Consider the following 22,649-nt stretch of genomic DNA (forward strand, 5'->3'; position numbering starts at 1 on the left):
ATACTACATACAACATACATACATTCATACAATACATACATACTACATTCCTACAACATACATTCATAGTACATACTACATACATACAACATGCTACAGACATACAACATACATACTACATACATACTACATACAACATACATACATTCATACAATACATACATGCTACATTCATACAACATACATAGATACTATATACATACAACATACATACAACATGCTACAGACATACAACATACATACTACATACATACTACATACAATACATTCATACATTCATACAATACATACATATAGACATACAGTACATATAACATAGAGAACATACTCACCATTACTTGTTACATTGTTCCCCGAAGCCAGTGTCATCTATGAAAAAATATGAAAATAACAAACAAGCCATATACTCCCTGATCCGCAGAAATCCACTAGGGTCCCTGTTATGAATGAGTCACCGTAGGAGGCAAAAGCAGAAATACAAGCTAAGTCCAGAAAACCAGAGAAGTTGGCAACTATCAGATTGCAGACCCCTGAACCTATCAACACAACTAGCAGTAGCCGTGGGGGGTTCCTACGATGCCCTAGACCCCTCGATCACAGCCGGAGAATTACATAGGCCTAAAGAAAGAAAGGGGAAATCTAAACTGCCCCAGAGCAGACCCCAAAGCAATAGGCAGCCCCCAACATATAATGACGGTGAAGCAAGATGAAAATACTATCACAGACAGAAAGATAGACTGAGCAAAGACGGGGCCCAAAACTACCTAGATAGGAATGGACAGGAAGGCTGCTGTCTGCAATCTGCCAAAACCCTATCAAAGACATAAGCCAACAAGCTGATATGAAAAAGGCCCTGAAGCAGCTAGGCTTCAAAAACTAAATCAGCACTCAGGTATTTTCAGAAGACAGAGCTAAATGAATTCAGCACACCCCAGCAGGGAATGGCAGAAATCCAGAAAAACAAAGCAAAACAAAGTCAAAGCACAAAAGCAAAAGGCCGAGCAGCAAACTTAGCTTTAGAGGAGCAGGAATTCAGACTGGTCTCCAAGGATCCCACAGAGAAATCACCCGCAGGGCAGAAGGGCATCGGCAGCCTTATATCCAGTCAGTAACTCCACTCAGCCAGTCATCATCATCAGCCTCAGGTGTTTGATAATCAGGCTCACTACCTTTCTTTACCAGAAGAGGGAGTTCCTTGGGCCTCAGTAATGAAGGGGAAAATGAACTCACAACAGGTCCCACGCCGATTTCCCATGGAGAACAGCAGCATCAGCTGATGCGACCGCTCTCTACAGGGCTCCAGGAATCCAATGACGGGAGGTAGGTATCCTTCCGCACTGTATTCCTCCGCCACTGTAAAAAAATAGTCCCTAGTCTCACTTTTGGCATTGCTGTGTGAAAAAGTTCCCACGCAGCTTTTGCCATAAAGTGAGACCAGGGACTATTTTTTTTACAGTGGCGGAGGAATACAGTGCGGAAGGATACCTAGCTCCCGTCATTGGATTCCTGGAGCCCTGTAGAGAGCGGTTGCATCAGCTGATGCTGCTGTTCTCCACGGGAAATCGGCATAGGACCCTTGTGGATTTCTGGGGATCAGGGAGTATATGGCTTGTTTGTTATTTTCATATTTTTTCATAGATGACACTGGCTTCGGGGAACAATGTGACAAGTATTGGTGAGTATATACTCTATGTTATATGTACTGTATGTCTATATGTATGTATTGTATGAATGTATGAATGTATTGCATGTAGTATGTATGTATTGTATGAATGTATGTATGTTGTATGTAGTATGTATGTTGTATGTCTGTAGCATGTTGTATGTATGTTGTATGTATGTAGTATATATGTATGTATGTTGTATAAATGTAGTATATATGTAGTATGTATGTATGTTGTATGAATGTAGTATATATGTAGTATGTATGTAGTATGAATGTAGTATGTATGTAGTATGTACTGTATGTCTGTAGCATGTTGTATGTATGTAATATGTATGTAGTATGTATGTTGTATGAATGTAGTATGAATGTAGTATGTATGTATGTTGTATGAATGTAGTATATATGTAGTATGAATGTAGTATATATGTAGTATGTATGTAGTATGTATGTAGTATGTACTGTATGTATGTAGCATGTTGTATGTATGTAGTATGTATGTAGTATGAATGTAGTATATATATGTAGTATGTATGCATGTTGTATGAATGTAGTGTATATATAGCATGTATGTAGTATGTATGTAGTATGAATGTAGTATATATGTAGTATGTATGTATGTTTTATGAATGTAGTATATATGTAGTATGTATGTAGTATGAATGTAGTATATATGTAGTATGTATGTAGTATGAATGTAGTATGTACTGTATGTCTGTAGCATGTTGTATGTATGTAGTATGTATGTAGTATGTATGTAGTATGAATGTAGTATATATGTAGTATGTATGTAGTATGTATATATATATTTTTTTTTACATTCAACACATTAGCCGGATGATGGGACTACTACTGTCCCATCATTGGCTAATGTGTAAATCACTGTCATTGTAGCAGGCATCGCCCGATGGGACTTGTAGTCCCATCGGACGATGCCTGCACACACACAAGACCCCCGGCAGGCCCGCACAGACCCCCGGCAGCCGGCACAGGCACCCGGCAGGCCCGCACAGACCCCCGGCAGCCGGCACAAGCCCCCGGTAGGTCCGCACAGACCCCCGGCAGCCGGCACCAGCCCCTGGCAGGCCCGCACAGACCGCCGGCAGCCAGCACAAGCCCCTGGCAGGCTCGTACAGCCCCCTGGCAGCTGGCACAGTCCCCGGGCAGGCCCATACAGACCCCCGACAGCTGGCACAAGCCCCCGGCAGGCCCGCACAGACCCCCCAGCAGCCGGCAGAAGCCCCTGGCAGGCCCGTACAGACCCCCGACAGCTGGCACAAGCCCCCGGGAGGCCCGTACAGACCCCCGGCAACCGGCACAAGCCCCCGGCAGGCCCGTACAGACCCCCGACAGCCGGCACAGGCCCCTGGCAGGCCCGTACAGACCCCCCGCAGTCGGCACATACCGCGCATCATGATGCGCACAGACCGCGCATCATGATGACATCATTTCAGCAGCCAATCACAGCCACAACAGTGGCTCATTGCATTATGGGGACTTCTGATTCCGGTATCCGATATTGAAAAAATATCGGTACTCGGTATCGGAATTCCGATATAGCGAATATCGGCCGATACAAGATATTTGCAGTATCGGAATGCTCAACACTAGTCATAATAGGAAACGTATGCTTGGGATTCATGCGCGCCCCATTTTCTGTGACAAACATGCTTAGAATTACATTGGAAAAAGGATGCCCATCTCTGTTTCAACCTTGCAACAGCGAGTTCTATGTCAAAGAACTACCACACAGCTGAAGCGATGGCCGGGGGACCACCACAATGCATGGAGACGACGGTACACAAGATGAGGTGCAAGCAACAAAGGGTGAATTTATTTACAGGCAAGGAATGCAATGTTAGGAAAGAGTTAACAGGGGTATGCAATGACATAAAACAATTTACAAAAGTGATATTCTCTATCTGGGCCGTACAAATGGCACAGTGCACCAACTATTACAGATCAGTGTATTTCTTAAAAAAGCAAAACAATGCAATAAAATACAGTATGCTGCTACTCTAACTGTAGCCTGACTGACCGCAGCTACTTCAGCCGCATGGCTACCGTGCTCTGTCTATTGCAGCCTATCCTAAGCCCTAAACATGTGCGCACACAGGGTTAACACTCACGGTGAAGTTGGTGTTGCAGTTCCTTTCTTGGGGCTCCTTGCAGTTCTCTGCAAGATGATGCAACGTCCTCCCTGGAAGCTCTGTGCAATGTGGTCTTGTCCTTGTGTGAAGATCCCGAGCCTGTTCCTTCCATGAATACCCTTGTGACTACTCACAGTAACACAGGAAAAACCACCTTTGTTATCCCCGGAAGGGTACATAATCCCACAGGTTCAGTCAGTTCTAAGCTGCACGTTTTTCTCCTCACAGAATCCAGCACGCCAGCTTCCTTCAGACTCCAAGCTCAGAACACTCCCTGGAAACACAGCCCCTCCCCTCTCCTAGCCGACAGAACAAACCAAAAACAGTATTATTGCAGGGGAGATCGGAATGTCCAATTGCTCTAGCCAAGGGCGTTCTGTCTCTTAAAGTGGCAGTTTGTCTCTACTGTCCATAGAAATGCCACCCCCTTACATAGCATCCAACTACCCAATCATTTAGTATACTTTAGTCATGAGAGCAGTATGGTGTCAGGAAGCTATGAGGATCAGTTGGGGTGCACAGTCTTCCAGAGAACTAAGCAAGACAACCAAGTGACAATGTTAGTAAAGGACAAGTTGTTCTTAGAGGTAATGGACAAGGGACTTGTAAAAGATGAGACCAACAGCTGGGTGGCACCTCTTCCCTTCAGAACTCACAGACCACATCTACCGAACAACAGAAATCAAGCATTAAAACGTTTCTCCTCTCTCAAACATAATCTGCAAAAGAAACCAGAGATGAAAGATCACTTTTTCTCCTTCAAGTCAAAGATTTTTGAGAACTGCCATGCAGAACTAGCTCCCATTCTCAAAGACTCTGAAGAATGCTGGTTCCTACCCATGTTTGGAGTATACCACCCTAAGAAACTGGCCCAGATTAGAGTGGTGTTTGACTCCAGTGCTAAGTTTGATGATGTCTCCCTGAATGATGTTCTACTGACAGGAACAGACCTCAATAACAAACTACCGGGAGTACTTATGCGCTTCTGTAAGGATTCCATTGCCTTCATCGCTGACATCCAGCAAATGTTCCATTGTTTCCTTGTGTGAGAGAGAGACAGAAACGTCATAAGATTCTTCTGGTACAGAGACAATGATCCTACTAAAGAAGTCACAGAGTACCGCATGAGAGTGCACATCTTTGGCAATAGTCCTTCACCTGCAGTCGCCTTTTATGGACTCAAAAGGTCGGCTCAAGAAGGAGAAACAGAATATGGATTAGATGTCAGACAATTCATAGAAAAATACTTTTATGTTGCTGACTGTCTGAAAGCCATGCCTTCAAATGAGACTGCTATCAGTCTTCTCAGGAGAGCCTGATAGATGCTTGCTTGCTCTAACCTCAGGCTTCAAAAATAGCCTCAAACAGCCAAGAACTCATGAAAGCATTCCCTTCACAAGACTTGTGTAATGGTCTCAGAGACCTGGACCTGGGGTAAGACCCCACACCAATGCAACACAGCTTCGGGCTACACTAGAATCTACAGTAAGACACTTTCACCTTTCAGGTCAGCCAGGAAGAAAAGCCGTTCACATGAAGAGGTGTCCTGTCTGCCATCAACAGCCTGTACGATCCCTTGTGTTTTGCAGCTCCTGTTACTATACAAGGCAAAGCCTTACTAAGAGACTTAACTAAGGCAACATCTGACTGGGATGCACCTCTGCCACCTGATAAGAGAATCCAGTGGGAAGTATGGAAGAACTCTTTACCTGCCCACTCCAACCTGAATGTGCCAAGACCATATACCCCTGTGCCGTCTACAGAAATACAAAACCAAAGACTATATGTACTTGCAGATGCTTCTGTCAAAGCAATTGCTGCTGTTGCCTATCTCAAAACTGTAGTCTCCAAATGTCAGAGCGACAATGGATTCATTATGGGGAAGGCCAAACTTGCTCCACAACCAGAGCACACTATACCAAGGTTAGAGCTTTGTGCTGCAGTCTTAGCCGTTGAGTTAGCAGAGTTCATCGCATCCAAGATGGATATTGACCTGACACAAGCCAAATTCTACTCAGACAGCATAGTATTCCTGGGATACATCCACAATGAAACTAGATGATTCCACATTTTTGTCAACAACAGAGTGCTGCGAATTAGGAGATCAGTTCAGCCAAAACAGTGGCATTACATTCCCATGGACCAAAATCTTGCAGATCACGCAGCTAGAGCAGTTGACGCACCTCGACTAGGAAGCACAACATGGCTCTCATGACCAAATCTATTGTACACTGAGGAAGGTTTTCCAGACACCTTTGAACTAGTGGGAGAGGACTCAGATGCTGAAATCCGTCCTCAGGTGTCTACACTTCATACAATGACTTCTGCTCTCCAGCTTGGATCTCACAGATTTGACAAATTTTCAAGTTGGAAGTCATTCATTCGAGCAAATTACCTGCCTGACTCATGTAGCTTGCTCATTCAAGACCACCAGAGCTTGTGACACAGAAAAATGCAAAGGTTGGCATCTTTGTAAAAATACCTATGTTACCTCTGACTTGGAGTTTTCCAGAAACCACATCATCTTCACTGTTCAAAGAGAAACCTACTCTGTGGAAATCCAATGTCTCATTAACAAAGCACCAATACCAGCGAGCAGCGCATTGAGAAAACTCGACCCATTCATGGACAACAATGGCCTGCTAAGAGTAGGAGGCCGACTCAAAGAAGCTAAAATGGAGTTTGAGGAGAAATTCCCTCTTATCATTCCCGGAAAATGTCATGTTGTCAACTTAATCGTACAGCACTACCACAATCTGGTCAAACACCATGAAGACTATTTACAGAAGGAGCCATCAGAACTGCTGGCCTGTGGATTGTCAGTGCAAAGAAACTCATCAGTAGTGTCATCTACAAATGCATTACCTGCCGTAAGCTTCGTGGTTCGAGTCAGACCCAAAAGATGGCTGACCTACCAGCAGATAGACTCAGCCCAGACCCTCCTTTTACCAGCATTGGTCTCGATGTGTTTGGGCCTTGGTCAGTTGTTACACGTCACACGAGAGGCTCTCAGGTAAACGTTGGGCTCTCATGTTTACCTGTCTGTCAATCAGAGCCGTCCACATAGAGCTCATTGAGTCACTTGACACTTCAAGCTTCATCAATGTTTTGAGACGTTTCATTGCCATCTGTGGTCTATCAAACTTATACGTTCAGACAGAGGTACCAACTTCATTGGTGCAGCAAAGGAATTGGGAATACCTTCAAATCTAGACTATAAGACTCTTGAGAGGTTCCTCAGTGACCAAAGTTGCATATGGTCATTCAACCCGCCTCACTCTTCTCACATGGGTGTATCTTGGGAACGAATGATTGGTCTAGTATGGAGAAATCTTGACTCCACTCTTCTTCAAGAAGGAGCAGCGAGACTTACCCACGAAAGCCTAGCCACCTTCATGTCAGAAGCTGCAGCTATAATCATAGCAAGACCCTTGGTTCCAGTCCCTAATGACCCAGAGGAGACCTTGTTGTTGACCCCAGCTACTCTCCTTACCCAGAAAACAGGACTATCCAGTGCCCCTTCAGGAGGTTTAGACGCTAACGACTTCTACAAGCGCCAATGGAGACAGGTACAAAGTCTTGCAAATACTTTCTGAGACAGGTGGCGCAAACATTATTTGTCTACTGTGCAGCCACGGAAGAAGTGGCAATCTACCATGCCTAATCTGAGGATTGGTGACCTCGTCCTTGTGAAAGACTGCCAAGTCCACCGGAACCAGTGGCCACTTAGTCTAGTGACCGCAACATTCCCAAGTAAGGATGGCAACATCTGCAAAGTCGAACTGAGGATGGCCAAAGGGAATGAACTTAAGACATTCTTTAGACTGGTAGATGAGCTGGTCCTATTGTTGTCTTCTGAGAAAAAGCATAGTGGCATCCGTTTGATTCCAGATGGGGAGTGTTCTGTCTCTGACATTTAATTCATAATCCTTGATTATCTGCTTCTTAATGTTTAGAGTGTTTTTTGGCTCCATCTAGTGACCAGAGTCTTAACCACAGTGTTATTTTACTTTCACTTTGCTTGTATTTTTCCCTCCATTGCAGTGCATTCTGGTAAGCTTTTGCAGTGCATTCTGGTAAGGTTTCAATGCATCCTGGTAGCTTTTTGCAAAGGATTATGGTATTTCCCTCCAGTCCACCATTTTCCTTCAGCCTGCATTCAGGAGGCATCTCATTTCTCTTCTCCTCTTGTGATAGCATCGCTGGTATGTATTTATGTTTCCTGTATCCAGTTCCTGTCCCATATTAGCCTGCTTAGTTAGTTCTTCCCCTGGTCAGCTATTAGTGGAGATGTTGATTCACTGTACCATGTATAATATGTATCCCTGATGTACCCTGTATTGACTGATATATATGTTTTGCTTTCAGTTTCACCGCGCCAATATACCATCACGTTCAATAAAGCACAGATTCAACTACCTTATTGGACCCTGGTATAATGGTTTAGCTACCTGTATAGCTACATGAATTCTGCTTCATTTAGTGAGGACAGAACAGAAACAGAACTCTGCAAAGGAATACGTGGATTTCGTCCACGCTGCCCAAATGATGAAATTCCAGAAGGTTATTAAAGTTTGACAGTGGTTTATTCTATGCGTTTCAAGGTTTTTTGCAACCTCTTCTTCAGGAAATCCATGTATTCCTTTGCAGAGTTCTGTCTCCTACATATTGGGATAGGAGCTTGGAGATGGGAATACTGCTTTAAGTGTATGTCATAGTAAAAAAGACAGAAGGATGGCACTCACCGTTCTCTTGAAATGATTCACTTTATTTCATATCGACAAAGCATAGGCATCGGCACGGGAGAAATGTCTTTTTACATTTCTCCCGTGCCGGTGCCTATGCTTTGTCGATATGAAAAAAAGTGAAACATTTCAAGAGAACGGTGAGTGCCATCCTTCTGTCTTTTTTACTGTGACATTCCATGTTTTTTCTTTATATGGATAGAGCACCCGTTCAGTAAAGGGTTACAGGTGTTACACTGATAGTGGTTAAAAGCAGTTTTACGGGTATTTCTTTCCCAGGGACAGTGCCGGATGTTTTCTTTCTTTCTTTCGACTGATATTTGCTTTAAGTGTATGTTTATTCGGACCTTAAACTTTTGCCCTGGGCCTGGGAGTGATAAAAGGAAATCTGTTAGCTGCATTTTCACCTTCCAAATTATTTACTGGACATGTAAAGATTGCTGGACTTGTCTTTGAAAGAGCTGCATGTGCTTATGGGTCGCCCTCCCATGGCTGTGGGGTACTCGGTACCGGGCCGGTATCAGCGGGATGTGTCACAGCAGCAGGGACCCGGTCCATGGCTCTGGGCGCCCAAGTAATGGGGGAATGTAATGGTTTGAATGAATAGTTTGTGACACCACCTGTGGTGCTCGGCAAGGGAGGTGTTAAGCCGACGCTGCATGCAGATCTGCTGGGACTTGTGGTATGGCGCAGCAAAGATGTAAAAGCTCCCCACAGGTGAAACTGTAGTCCCAGGGCAGTGTAGATGTGGTTGGCACAGGGATGTAGTGGTGCCGGAAAGGTAGGAAACAGACAAAGCACAGCAGGGTGCAATTTCTGTACCTTTACTTGATGACTGCAGTCCAGGGTCCTGATTACAGATGGTATTGGAGCAGGCTAGCCTGGAAGCAATTCAGGGATTCTCTCTCAGCAGATGGGTTGTGCAGTCTCCTTACTAGCGCTTATTTGAATGAAGTACTCCCAGTACTGAGTTACATTGGAGTTCCTCCGGACAGATGTTCTCAAGAACCTCACTTGCACGGCAGACAGCTGTAGCCTCTCTCGGGGACTCCTCTCTCCTGAGTCCTGGCTCACTATCCAAGCTGCTGTTGTGCCCTCAAGTCTTAGATGGGAGTAGGGCATTTACAGCCTCCTACTCCTCTGGTGTCTGTTGCAGGACCGTTAGTATCCATACAACCGTGGAGACCAGGCTCCAGTTCATGCGCTCTCTCCAGAGATGAGCTTTTCCTCTCAGCTCTATCTCAGCGCTCCTTACACATGTCTGCACACTTCACCCTCTGCAGACTAACTAACTAACTATCCACCCCTTCCTTTTGGCCCTCAGAGAGCACTCCTCCCCTTAATCCCGGTTCAGAGTTCCCCCTGCTGGCCTGGAGTGGAATTGTGTTGCATGCATAGAATGACTGCGAGAGAGCCCCATCATTGCCTCCAAGCCTTGCATTACCCTCCCCTGGAGGAAGGCAAAGGCACTGTGGTGACCATAGCCCTGGGGGCGCCACACTTATAAATACTTTGGGGGGGTAAAATCCTGCTGACGATTTGGAAAAAAAACACAATAGCAAATGTTCAACATGAAATAAAACAATGATAATGTTCAATGAACAATGTTCAATCTTCCATTGATTTAATGCAGATAATCTAGCGCAGGGTTCCCCAACTCCAGTCCTCAAGGACCACCAACAGATCATGTTTTCAGGATTTCCTTTGTATTGCACAGGTGAAGCAATTATCACCTGAGCAACACTAAGGAAATCCTGAAAACATGACCTGTTGGTGGGCCTTGAGGACTGGAGTTGGGGAACCCTGATCTAGCGGACACTGCTCCTCTTTATTTAGAAGTTGCCAGGTCTTGACCTCATCAGCCAATCCGTGACGTCTGTGATCATCACATGCCATACTACTGGCACTACTTCTACTAGCATCACTAAATGTTGATGCCAGTAGTAAAGCACCTAATTGTGCAGGACACTGATTAGCTGCAATGGTTATGTGTTAGCAGCTTATAAACAACAGCTTACAGCATGTGACCACTGCAGCTAATCAGTTCTCTCTGAGGTGCAGCACTACTGACATTACTACACTTAATACCAGCTTTTCTCAGTTGTGATACCAGTAGTGCAGCACATAACCACCAAAGCATTGGTCACCTGCTGGCAGATTGTAACAAAGATTGGGTTTCCAATGTGCCTAGTCTTAGTTTTGTAAAAATATGATTTACAGTAAGAAAAAATTGTACTTACCTCTTTATATCTCTTGCTTCACTTACACCGCTGTTCAATAGTCCATGGTTGCAATACATACATCAAACCTCAGTGTCGTAACGAACATGACCTGGGATATGTGAAGGCAACACTTGATTGCTGGAGTTAAATACAAATACACACCTGTGTCTTAGTATTAAGGCACTTAGTTTTTTGTGCTCCATATCCTGCTCAGTACCTGTTTACTAGTCTCCTGTCTGCAGTATCCATGACCTCTGCTGCCTGACATTGGTATGCAGGACCTCTGCAACCTGATTGTGGTATCCAGGACATCTGTTACCTGATTGTGGTATCCAGGACATCTGCTACCTGATTGTGGTATCCAGGACCTCTGCTACCTGACTGGTATCCAGGACCTCTGCTATCTGTTCCCAGACTTAAGGCCCTTTTACATTTAGCGATGCACCAGCGATCCAACCAGCGATCCGACCCGGTCAGGATCGCTGGTGCATCGCTAAATGATCGCTAGTGAGCTTTCATACAGAAAGATCTCACAGCGATGCAGCAGCGACGCAGCGCACGATACTTACCATTCACACACAGCGATCCTGCGTCCTCCCGCCCGCGTCCAGCGTCGCTCGTCGTCACAGCAGGAAGTCTCAGCAGGAAGCGCCCGACGAGAAATGGAGCCGGACATTCTCGCGCGATCAGCGATGGACAGCGGGGGAGCCGGTCGCTGGTAAGTATCACACATAGCGATATCGCTAGCAATATCGCTATAACGTCACAAAACCAGTGACGTTTTAGCGATATTGCTAGCGATATCGCTTAGTGTAAAACCCCCTTTATGTCTGCTTCCGGTTTCCAGTATCTCTGTTATCTGTTTCCTTTGTGCCTTAATTGCCTGCTGAACCAACTCTCTGGACAATGTGTCCAACCCAACATTAGGCTTTGAGGATCCACTTCACCAGATGAGTCTAACAGTCATATCACCCTGCTCCTCCTTTCTTCACAATGACCTTTGCACACCCTCATTAGATGCTTTCATTCACAAGATGGGTCAGTTAATTGCTACTAATCTACATGTTGATTTTCTAAAAGAACTGGACCTGCGATTCAAGAATAGCCTTAGCGGCCTATGCAGAAATTGTGAGGGGTTTTTTTTTAAACACAGATCGTCATATGAAAAAAAACAAACAGCTTTGCCCAAAACCTTAAAAAAATACTTTTAACACAAAACCCTGACTTACCGTATTTTTCGGACCATAAGATGCACCCCAATTTTCAGAAGGAAAAATGCTGTGCTGGACTGGGGCAGCTGTGCTGGGCTGGGGTAGGTGGGTGGGAGCAGGTGGGCTGTGCTTGGGCAGGTGGGCTGTGCTGGGCTGGGGCAGCTGTGTTGTGCTGGGGCAGCTGGGCTGTGCTGGGGCAGGTGGGCTGTGCTGGGGCAGCTGTGCTGGGGCAGCTGTGCTGGGCTGGGGCAGGTGGGCTGTGCCGGGGCAGGTGGGCTGTGCTGGGCTGGGGCAACTGTGTTGGGCTGGGGCAGCTGTGCTTGGCTGGGGCAGGTGGGCTGTGCTGGGGCAGGTGGGCTGTGCTGGGGCAGGCGGGCTGTGCTGGGGAAGCCCTGTCTCATACCTCTCCCTAATGATATTATGTCTGACAGAAACACTGGTGTGTGAACTCTGGCTTTGGGATTAGTATATATCGAAGATAAGAGGTTTCTGAATCCTCCCTGCCTACCAAACTTATCCAGCACCTGCTCCAGCTATGGCCACCCCCCACACTATCAAACGCTTCTTCTGCATCTAGCATGACCATGGCTGGAGCTCCTCCCCAATGGTCTCCCAGCCTTATTGCCTCCAGCACCATCATTGAACATCTTATGTTCCCTACCGCCAATTTCCCCCTCACAAATTCCGCTTGTTCAGGTCCCAATAATTTAGGAAGAATCCCTGCCAGTCTGTCTGCCATAATTTTTGCCACAATTTTTAAATCCTGGTTGATCAAAGATATAGGGCGAAAGTTGGCTGGGTTATCAGTGGGTTTATCGCCCTTTGGGATGAGTTTAATATAGGCTGTGTTCATGTGATCAGAAATGGATTGGCCTCTTAGGAAATCATTGTATAGATTTTTCAAATGCGGGGCGATCTGGTCCTTCAAAATTTTATAGAGGCTGGCGTCAAACCCGACCGGCCCAGGGGCTTTATGAATATTTAGATCCCCAATAAATCTAGAAATCTCTTCCTCCGTTATTTCCCTGTTTAACTCTAATAGATCAGTTTCAGAGATCAACGGGAGTTCCACACCCTCCAGCCATCTCCTTCCCTGCACCTGATCAAACCGTCGGGGTTCGTATAGAGAAGCGTAAAACCTCCCCAAAATGCTGTTTATTTCTCACGGGTCAGTCATTATGGAGTCATCTTGTCTTTTGAGTGCTGCTATTTGAGTCCCTGGATGTCTACCTTTGGCTAGGTTAGCCATCATGCGTCCAGCTTTGTCACCAAACCTGTGGAGCTCGGCATCCCTCAATGACTTCCCCAACATCTCCTTCTTTCTGGCCCATGTGTCAAGTTCTGACTTCACTTCCAACCAAGCTCTTTTATTGACCTCAATGGGGTGCCCTTGAAACTTATTGTATGTTTGTCTACCAAAGTTACTTGTCTTTAAATATTGGTCGGTCACTCTCCTCTTTATCATCATTAAAGTGTGTGCTATTATTTTACCTTGGAGAACGGCTTTAGCCGCCTCTCAGAGTAGTGTGTGATCCGTTGTGGATTGGTGGTTGTGATGCAAATACTCTGACCACCACTCTCCCAACAGTTTGGCGAAGTCTTTGTCTTTTTTTAAGAAATGAGGGAACCTCCATATTATGTCCTAGCCTTTTGGGTGCATATCAAATAAGGTCAGGGCAACTGGAGCATGATCTGAAATAACTAGATCACCTATCTCGGCCTCCTTAACCTTTGCATTTAGGCTCTCGCTAACCAGGAACATGTCAATATGGGACCATGAATTGTGCAGGTGTGAATAGTGGGTGTATTGCCGCTCGACCAGGTGATGTTGTCTTCACACATCCCCGGTCATTAGATCAGTTGCAAAATTGCACAGAGGAGAGTTTCCCCTCCCCGCAGTAGAGCTGCTTCCACCTGTCCCACTTTTCGTTCTGTCCTCCGAATCCAACATTACCTCATTCATGTCTCCTCCAATTATCAAGTTATGTGCACCAGAAGTCATAATTGATGTGCAAAGGGTTTGGAAAAACATATCCCTGGCCGAGTTGGGGGCATAAACATTATGGATGTCTAATATTCCGCTAGGAGTTTCTTAGACTATTCTGAAATGTCTTCCTTGATCATCATGTTGGTACGTTACCAGTTTGTTCAGAAGTGTTTTGTTGACCAGATTGATAACCCCCGCCTGCCTTCCCTTGGCTCCCGACCCATAAACCTCTCCCACCCAAAGTCTGTGCATGCGGAACACGTCATGTTGAGGCAAATGTGTCTCCTGGAGCAGGACTTTGTCTCCACGCAATCCCTTCAGGTGCCTGAGTACCAAGGATGTTTTTTCCGGGGTCTTGAGACCCTTAATATTCCAAATTATGATCTTAACCATTTGTGGTAACAATGTGACTCAATGACAAGCGATCTGTCTGTGTAAAAATTATTGAGCGGGATAGCCAAAGTCCACCCCCAGGAGTGTTATGAGAAGTGAACCAAATCTTGACGAAAGCATCTAAAATGATACAGCACATATCAAGCCAAATCCAACTAGTCCCCGAACTGAATACCCCAACATGGGAAACATTTTCAACATTCCCTTTCCCCCCATCCCTTCCCTCCCCCCCTTGCCATGTATATCACTAGTACTTCCATTTTTTCCAGCATGGCCCTCCACTACCTTCTCCTCAACCTGGCCAACTTGACATAGTTGCAGTACCGGCTTTATATAAAGAAAAAGAAAAACTTTGGAAATATAAAGACATAAAAATTGGGAACTGATAGAGTACAATCAACTCATATCTACGTGTCCGGATGAGTGTGCTGCAGCAATTCTCAAAAGTTTGTGAGACCTTCTTCACTTTCACGCAACGATTTAAGGTACAACATCAACAGACAACATCCATGAGATCCTCCTGTCTAGAGATGCACTTGTAGAAAAGCCTTCCTAGTGGAGCTCTCATGTCTTCAGGCAGTCTGATCGGTTGCCGCTTTCCTCACTTTCTCTTTCCTCGTCGTGACGTCCATCGGGAGATCTCGTGGGAGATGACATGAACTCCCTCGTGGCTTCGCTGGAGTCCTTCCAAATTTTATAAGAGCCATCCGTGTGCCTCGTTTTGAGGACAGCAGGGTAAAGTAGCTGGAACTCGATGCCTTTCTTGTAGAGGAGGCTACAGACCTCACTGAAGGCCCTGCGCTTTTTAGTGACTTCAGGTGAAAAATCCTCAAAGATGACAACCTTATGTCCTTGGAGCATGAGTGGCTGTCGCCTGGCCCTAAAAAGGCGCAGAATTTTGTCCTTATCCTTGAAATCCAGAAACTTTGCAATAGCCTGGCGAGGTCTCTGAGTACGTTTGGTCACCGTGCCCCGCTCCACTTAGGCGCATGTCTCTGGCCATGCTCCCTCCAGGCGGGCCCACCCTGTGTGCTCTTTCCACCTTGTACTTATCCTGCATTCCTAGGGCTGTAGGCAGTTCTTGTTCGAAAATGTAATTGAGTTGCTGGTATGTAACAGATTCGGGTAGCCCCACTAGCCGCAGGTTATTTCTTCGGGACCTGTTTTCTAGGTCCTCAAGTTTGTCCCTCAGCCATGTGCCCTGTTTTTGGGACACTTCCATCTCCTGTTCAAGCTGAACTGTCCTATCTTCCATATCCGACACCCTCTGCTCCAAGTGCTTCAGCCTGCTGGCATGTTGCGCTGATATTTCATGGATCTCTTCTAAAGCGTCTTTTACAACTTCTTCACTGCGGATTTTATATCTCCCGTGAGGTATCCTGCCACTTCTCTTGCAAGCTCCCTGCGATCTCCCTGTATAAGCGTCCCTGTCACCGAACCTTCCCCGCTCTGTGATTCCGGCCGGCGGGTTCCCCCTGTCTCTCCCCGTTCTGACCTGGGTGTTTTCAGCTGCGCCTCTGGGTTTCCCTTACTCCTGAACTTCCCGCTCTGTGTCGCTGCTGCAGCTGCCGCCATCTTGGGGATCTCTCCTGCCGTCCCACGTGCTCCCACGGCTCTGCTCTCACCGCCCATGCTTCGGAGCCAGCGGTCCACGGTGTCTCTGGTATGCGGTGATGTCAGCGGTCACCTTTCCTTTGAGTAGCGCGCGCTGGTGGTCTATTTAAGTTACTCAATGTCAGGCTGAAGCGCGGAGCTCCCTCACCCCGCTGCAGCCACACTGGCACCGGAACCGGAAGTGAGGGCAGATTTTTTAAGCTGGGGGGGAAAAACAATGGTCCCTCTCTAGGCTATTAATATCTGCCCTCACTCACTGGCTTTCCCTCTCTGGCGGAGAAATTACCGCGGGAGCCCACGCAATTTTTTTCAATGAATTTACCCGTTAAATTAACACCTACATGTCCAAAATATTACACACATATCCTATTCTAATTATTAGTCAAAGTCAAAGACATATAAAAAACTAAATGAAATTAAATGGTCTACTGTATGTAAGCCATGTGTCATTTCATGTCGGGTTTTGTAATAATTGTACAGACGCAATTGATTTAGCAGCTATTATGCTATGTAGAACTCAACGAAATATAAATCTATATATATATATACACTCACTGGCCACTTTATTAGGTACACCTGTCCAACTGTGTGTTAAGACTTAATTTCTAATCAGCCAATCACATGGCGGCAACTCAGTGCATTTAGGCATGTAGACATGGTCAAGACAATCTCCTGCAGTTCAAACCGAGCATCAGTATGGGGAAGAAAGGTGATTTGAGTGCCTTTGAACGTGGCATGATTGTTGGTGCCAGAAGGGCTGGTCTGAGTATTTCAGAAACTGCTGATCTACTGGGATTTTCACGCACAACCATCTCTAGGGTTTACAGAGAATGGTCCGAAAAAGAAAAAAAATCCAGTGAGCGGCAGTTCTGTGGCCGGAAATGCCTTGTTGATGCCAGAGGTCAGAGGAGAATGGGCAGACTGGTTCGAGCTGATAGAAAGGCAACAGTGACTCAAATTGCCCCCCGTTACAACCAAGGTAGGCAGAAGAGCATCTCTGAACGCACAGTGCGTCGAACTTTGAGGCAGATGGGCTACAGCAGCAGAAGACCACACTGGGTACCACTCCTCTCAGCTAAGAACAGGAAACTGAGGCTACAATTTGCACAAGCTCATCGAAATTGGCCAGTAGAAGATTGGAAAAACGTTGCCTGGTCTGATGAGTCTCGATTTCTGCTGCGACATTCGGATGGTAGGGTCAGAATTTGGCGTAAACAACATGAAAGCATGGATCCATCCTGCCTTGTATCAACGGTTCAGGCTGGTGGTGGTGGTGTCATGGTGTGGGGAATTTTTTCTTGGCACTCTTTGGGCCCCTTGGTACCAATTGAGCATCGTTGCAACGCCACAGCCTACCTGAGTATTGTTGCTGACCATGTCCATCCCTTTATGACCACAATGTACCCAACATCTGATGGCTACTTTCAGCAGGATAATGCGCCATGTCATAAAGCTCGAATCATCTCAGATTGGTTTCTTGAACATGACAATGAGTTCACTGTACTCAAATGGCCTCCTCAGTCACCAGATCTCAATCCAATAGAGCATCTTTGGGATGTGGTGGAACGGGAGATTCGCATCAGGGATGTGCAGCCGACAAATCTGCGCCAACTGTGTGATGCCATCATGTCAATATGGTCCAAAATCTCTGAGGAATGCTTCCAGCACCTTGTTGAATCTCTGCCACGAAGAATTGAGGCAGTTCTGAAGGCAAAAGGTGGTCCAACCCGTTACTAGCATGGTGTACCTAATAAAGTGGCCAGTGAGTGTATATATATGTGTCTCATGTGTATATATATATATATATATACACCTCTCAAGAAATAAAGGGAACACAAACAACAGAATATAACTCCAAGTAAATCAAGCTTCTGTGAAATCAAACTGTCCACTTAGGAAGCAACACTGTTTGACAATCAATTTCACATGCTGTTTTGCAAATGGAATAGACAACAGATGGAAATTATTGGCAATTATCAAGACACCCTCAATAAAGGAGTGGTTCTGCAGGTGGGGACCACAGACCACATCTCAGTACGAATGCTTTCTGGCTGATGTTTTGGTCACTTTTGAATGTTGGTTATGCTTTCACACTTGTGGAAGCATGAGACGGACTTTACAACCGACACAAGTGGCTCAGGTACTGCAGCTCATCCAGGATGGCACATCAATGCGAGCTTTGGCAAGATGGTTTGCTGTGTCTGTCAGCGTAGTGTCCAAAGGCTGGATGCGCTACCAGGAGAAAGGCCAGTACACCAGGAGACGTGGAGGGGGCCGTAGGAGAGCAACAACCCAGCAGCAGGATCGCAACCTCAGCCTTTGTGCAAGGAGAAACAGGAGGAGCACTTCCAGAGCCATGCAAAATGACCTCCAGCTGACCTCAAATGTGCATGTGTCTGCACAAACGGTTAAAAACCAATTCCATGAGGATGGTCTGAGTGCCCGACATCCACAGATGGGGGTTGTCCTGCCCCTTTACAATATCTGGGGCAGGACAATCCCTATAGTTTGATGTTGAAATCTACTAAAACAATGCGTTTCAGAACTGTTTTGGAACATTCAAGTTGAATTTGTTCATAAACTATATCCAATTTAAATTTTTGAATTTATGGTACATTATGTTATTAGTCATATTTGTAGCAGATATTTCCATTTTTCCTCAACATATAAATCTTTTTATATCTTCAAGCAGACATTCAGAGAGGAGGTTCTTTTTGCAGTAATTTTGCTGTCCAGTCTTCTGTCTGTGGATTGTTTAATTGATCTCAGAAACTTGGCAAGCTGAAGTAGGTCACTTCTAATTGAGTCATAAATGAGATAGAAAGTTTTGGGTGAAATTTTTCAAAATGAATTGTGGTCACTCAGAGAACTGGATAAGTCTGCACTGTTGAGAAGATACAAAAAATGATTTTTTAGTTATAAAGAGAATCTGTCAGTAGGATCAACCCTCCTAAGCCGTCTATATGGGCATTTAGGTCATAGAAAAGTTGAATGAAATGATACCTTGATATCGGAAATATGAAGTTTAATTGTGGAGAAATCCACTTTTTTAATATGTAAATGAGCTGTTAAGATCTAAGGGTGGGATGTAGATCTCCTTGAGAATCTGTATCAGAAGTTATTTTAAATCACAGGGGGCATTACCATTGTGAGACATGTAATTACTGACAGTCCTCTCTTCTGATCTACATGTCTCACGCTGAACCACAAAAATTCGTGTGAATCAATCAAATCTCACTGGAAAAATATGAGTTTTGAAGGCTAAAATAAATTTTATTAAATTACAAAAAACAGAGCAACACTGCTAAAGCAGGTGACACAGGGCAAAAGTAAAAACAATTACATCTTATGTAACACAAAGTTATATGTAGCAGAAAAATTAGACGCAGTATAGCCTATAGGACAAAAAAACACCCAGTCCAATTAACAACCATTAGGAAAATATAATTAAATAAATGAACAGGGGATAACCTGGTAAGCACAAACTGCCATTTTTAGATCTCTCCACAGGTGTTCTATGGGATTCAGGTCTGGACTCATTGCTGGCCACCTTAGAAGTCTCCAGTGCTTTCTCTCAAACCATTTTCTAGTGCTTTTTGAAGTGTGTTTTGGGTCATTGTCCTGCTGGAAGACCCATGACCTCTGAGGGAGACCCAGCTTTCTCACACTGGGCCCTACATTATGCTGCAAAATTTGTTGGTAGTCTTCAGACTTCATAATGCCATGCACACGGTCAAGCAGTCCAGTGCCAGAGGCAGCAAAGCAACCCCAAAACATCAGGGAACCTCCGCCATGTTTGACTGTAGGGACCGTGTTCTTTTCTTTGAATGCCTCTTTTTTTCTCCTGTAAACTCTATGTTGATTCCTTTGCCCAAAAAGCTCTACTTTTGTCTCATCTGACCAGAGAACATTCTTCCAAAACGTTTTAGGCTTTTTCAGGTAAGTTTTGGCAAACTCCAGCCTGGCTTTTTTATGTCTCGGGGTAAGAAGTTGGGTCTTCCTGGGTCTCCTACCATACAGTCCCTTTTCATTCAGATGCCGACGGATAGTATGGGTTGACACTGTTGTACCCTCGGACTGCAGGGCAGCTTGAACTTGTTTGGATGTTAGTCGAGGTTCTTTATCCAACATCCGCACAATCTTGCGTTGAAATCTCTTGTCAATTTTTCTTTTCTGTCCATATCTAGGGAGGTTAGCCACAGTGTCATGGGCTTTAAACTTCTTGATGACACTGTGCACGGTAGACACAGGAACATTCAGGTCTTTGGAGATGGACTTGTAGCCTTGAGATTGCTCATGCTTCCTCACAATTTGGTTTCTCAAGTCCTCAGACAGTTCTTTGGTCTTCTTTCTTTTCTCCATGCTCAATGTGGTACACACAAGGACACAGGACAGAGGTTGAGTCAACTTTAATCCATGTCAACTGTCTGCAAGTGTGATTTAGTTATTGCCAACACCTGTTAGGTGCCACAGGTAAGTTAGAGGTGCTGTTAATTACACAAATTATAGAAGCATCACATGATTTTTCGAATAGTGCCAATACTTTTGTCCACCCTCTTTTTTATGTTTGGTGTGGAATTATATCCAATTTGGCTTTAGGACAATTCTTTTTGTGTTTTTTCATTTAAGACAAATTAAATGAAGATAATAATACCAAAGAATTTGTGTTTGCAATCATTTTCAGGAAGAAACTGAGTATTATCTGACAGGGGTGTCAATACTTTTGGCCACATCTGTATAATGGGCCCCGTAAATGCTGCTCCAGTTTCTGATGTCCCCCATTTGGAATGCTCCAATATATGATGGGCCCCATATATCATTCTCCAGTGTATATTGCTCCCCCAAAAATGCCCCAACATTTAAAAAAATTAAATACCTCTCCTCGCTGGGCATTGCTCTACTCTGGACTCCTCAGCATTGCCATTTTAAAGCTCTCTGCACTTGTACTGTTTTGGTAGAGGGCATACAGACGTGATGTCATCGCGCTCTGTAACCTGAATGTCACTGTCAGGAAAGGCGGAAGACGTCACGGTGGTGGAGCAGGGAGAGGTAAGTATTGCAAGTGCTGTGGCCCTGAGCAAGCATGAGGGGCCCACTCGTGGACGACGGCACTGGCACAGGGCCCCTCATAGTACGACGGTATGTCTGACGGCGAGCGGGCCCTCCCACTGGCAGAAATACTTTTGCGTACTATGAGGGGCCCTGTGCCACTGCCGTCGCCCACGAGTAGGACCCCCCCACCTGCTCATGGAACCGGCACTTTCATCTGCACCTTCCTCTGTTTCACCGCGTAAGGTGGTATAGTATGCGGGAAGGGGCACCTGAGTTTCATCAGTGTCACATTGTGGCTCTGTAGAGTGCGAGGGGAATGTAGTGCTGTGGGTCAATGTACCAGCAGAATCATCTAGCAGTGGCTGTGCATCAGTGCACTCCATCTCCAATTCATGTTGGACTGGGGAATTCAGAATTTCACTTGATAACACAGGCATAGCCTGTGAAAAGAGCTCCATGGAGTAATCTGAAGTGTGGGCTGCCGCATCCTTCACTTTTAGTGGGGGTGAAGGAGACAAGGAAAGGGGTGGTTCCTGACCAGAAGCCTGTACTGATGACTCAGTGCTTGCAGTTTGCTTTTGGCAATACCAGCAGATGCACCACCACCACCATCAGTACCAGCTGGCCCCCCCACACCCACGTCCACGGACTCTTCCATCATACGTAATAATTTTTGTGAAAATGGACTAAAAATACCAGCAGATATATGGTACTGTTTCAGAAGCGGACAGCTCTATACAGTCTAGGGATAATTGTAAATCTCCGTTTATATTTCATGAGTCAGACACAGATGGTCACAGGCTCTGTATGGATTAGACAATAATATAAAAATTTGCAAAAGGGTACAGTATCACTAGATACAAGGTATATATAGTATAGTTTAAACATACTGAATCTCCGTATACATTTCAGAAGGCAAACACAGACGCTCTCAGGCCCAGTATGGATCCGACAGCAATATAGAAAGTTGAGAAAGGGTACTATGGCGCCCCTGAGGGTACGGTCGCCACAGAAGTACTGCACCTCATCCAAAGGTGTGGTATCCCACCCTCAGGTAAGGAGGGATCACCACTCAGGACTCCTAACCCTGCACTCAACACACACACTAGTTAGTCAGTGCTTTCTGGGTGTACCCGGCGGGAGGATGGCCTCATCCCAGACTGACTAGGAAAGGGTGTTGGGGTTAGTTTGGAAGGTAGGTACAGTGGAAGGAGTTTAGGTAGTGGAGTGATTGTGGGCATCCAATCAGAGAGAGCAAACTGACAGTTGATGGGTGGAGCTAGTCTGAGGTAAATGGATCTTTCTAGAGAGTTGTCAGTTGGTGTCAGGACAGAGTAAGAGCAGGATTGCTGTGAGAGGTCTGAGGGTCAGAGAAGAGAGAAAAATCTTGTCCAAGCTCCTAGACTGGAAGGAAGGGGTCCTTGGGGCACGGGAAGTGCAATAAGCCACCTGTGAAGCCCGTTTCTGGAGAAGGAAGGACCAGGCCTCGTTGGGGAAGGTGGCTCCTGAAGGTAGTGGAGAAATACAGGGCTCAGCTAGAAAGACGGAGGCTGAGGTAACTTTAAGTGCCTCAGTCGCAGCCGCATTCAATACTCAAAAAGGCAGCAGTTGG

The sequence above is a fragment of the Dendrobates tinctorius genome, unplaced genomic scaffold (genome assembly GCF_039654945.1).
Source record: "Dendrobates tinctorius isolate UK_male_01 unplaced genomic scaffold, ASM3965494v1 ptg000326l, whole genome shotgun sequence".
In the NCBI taxonomy this organism is placed as follows: Eukaryota; Metazoa; Chordata; class Amphibia; order Anura; family Dendrobatidae; genus Dendrobates; species Dendrobates tinctorius.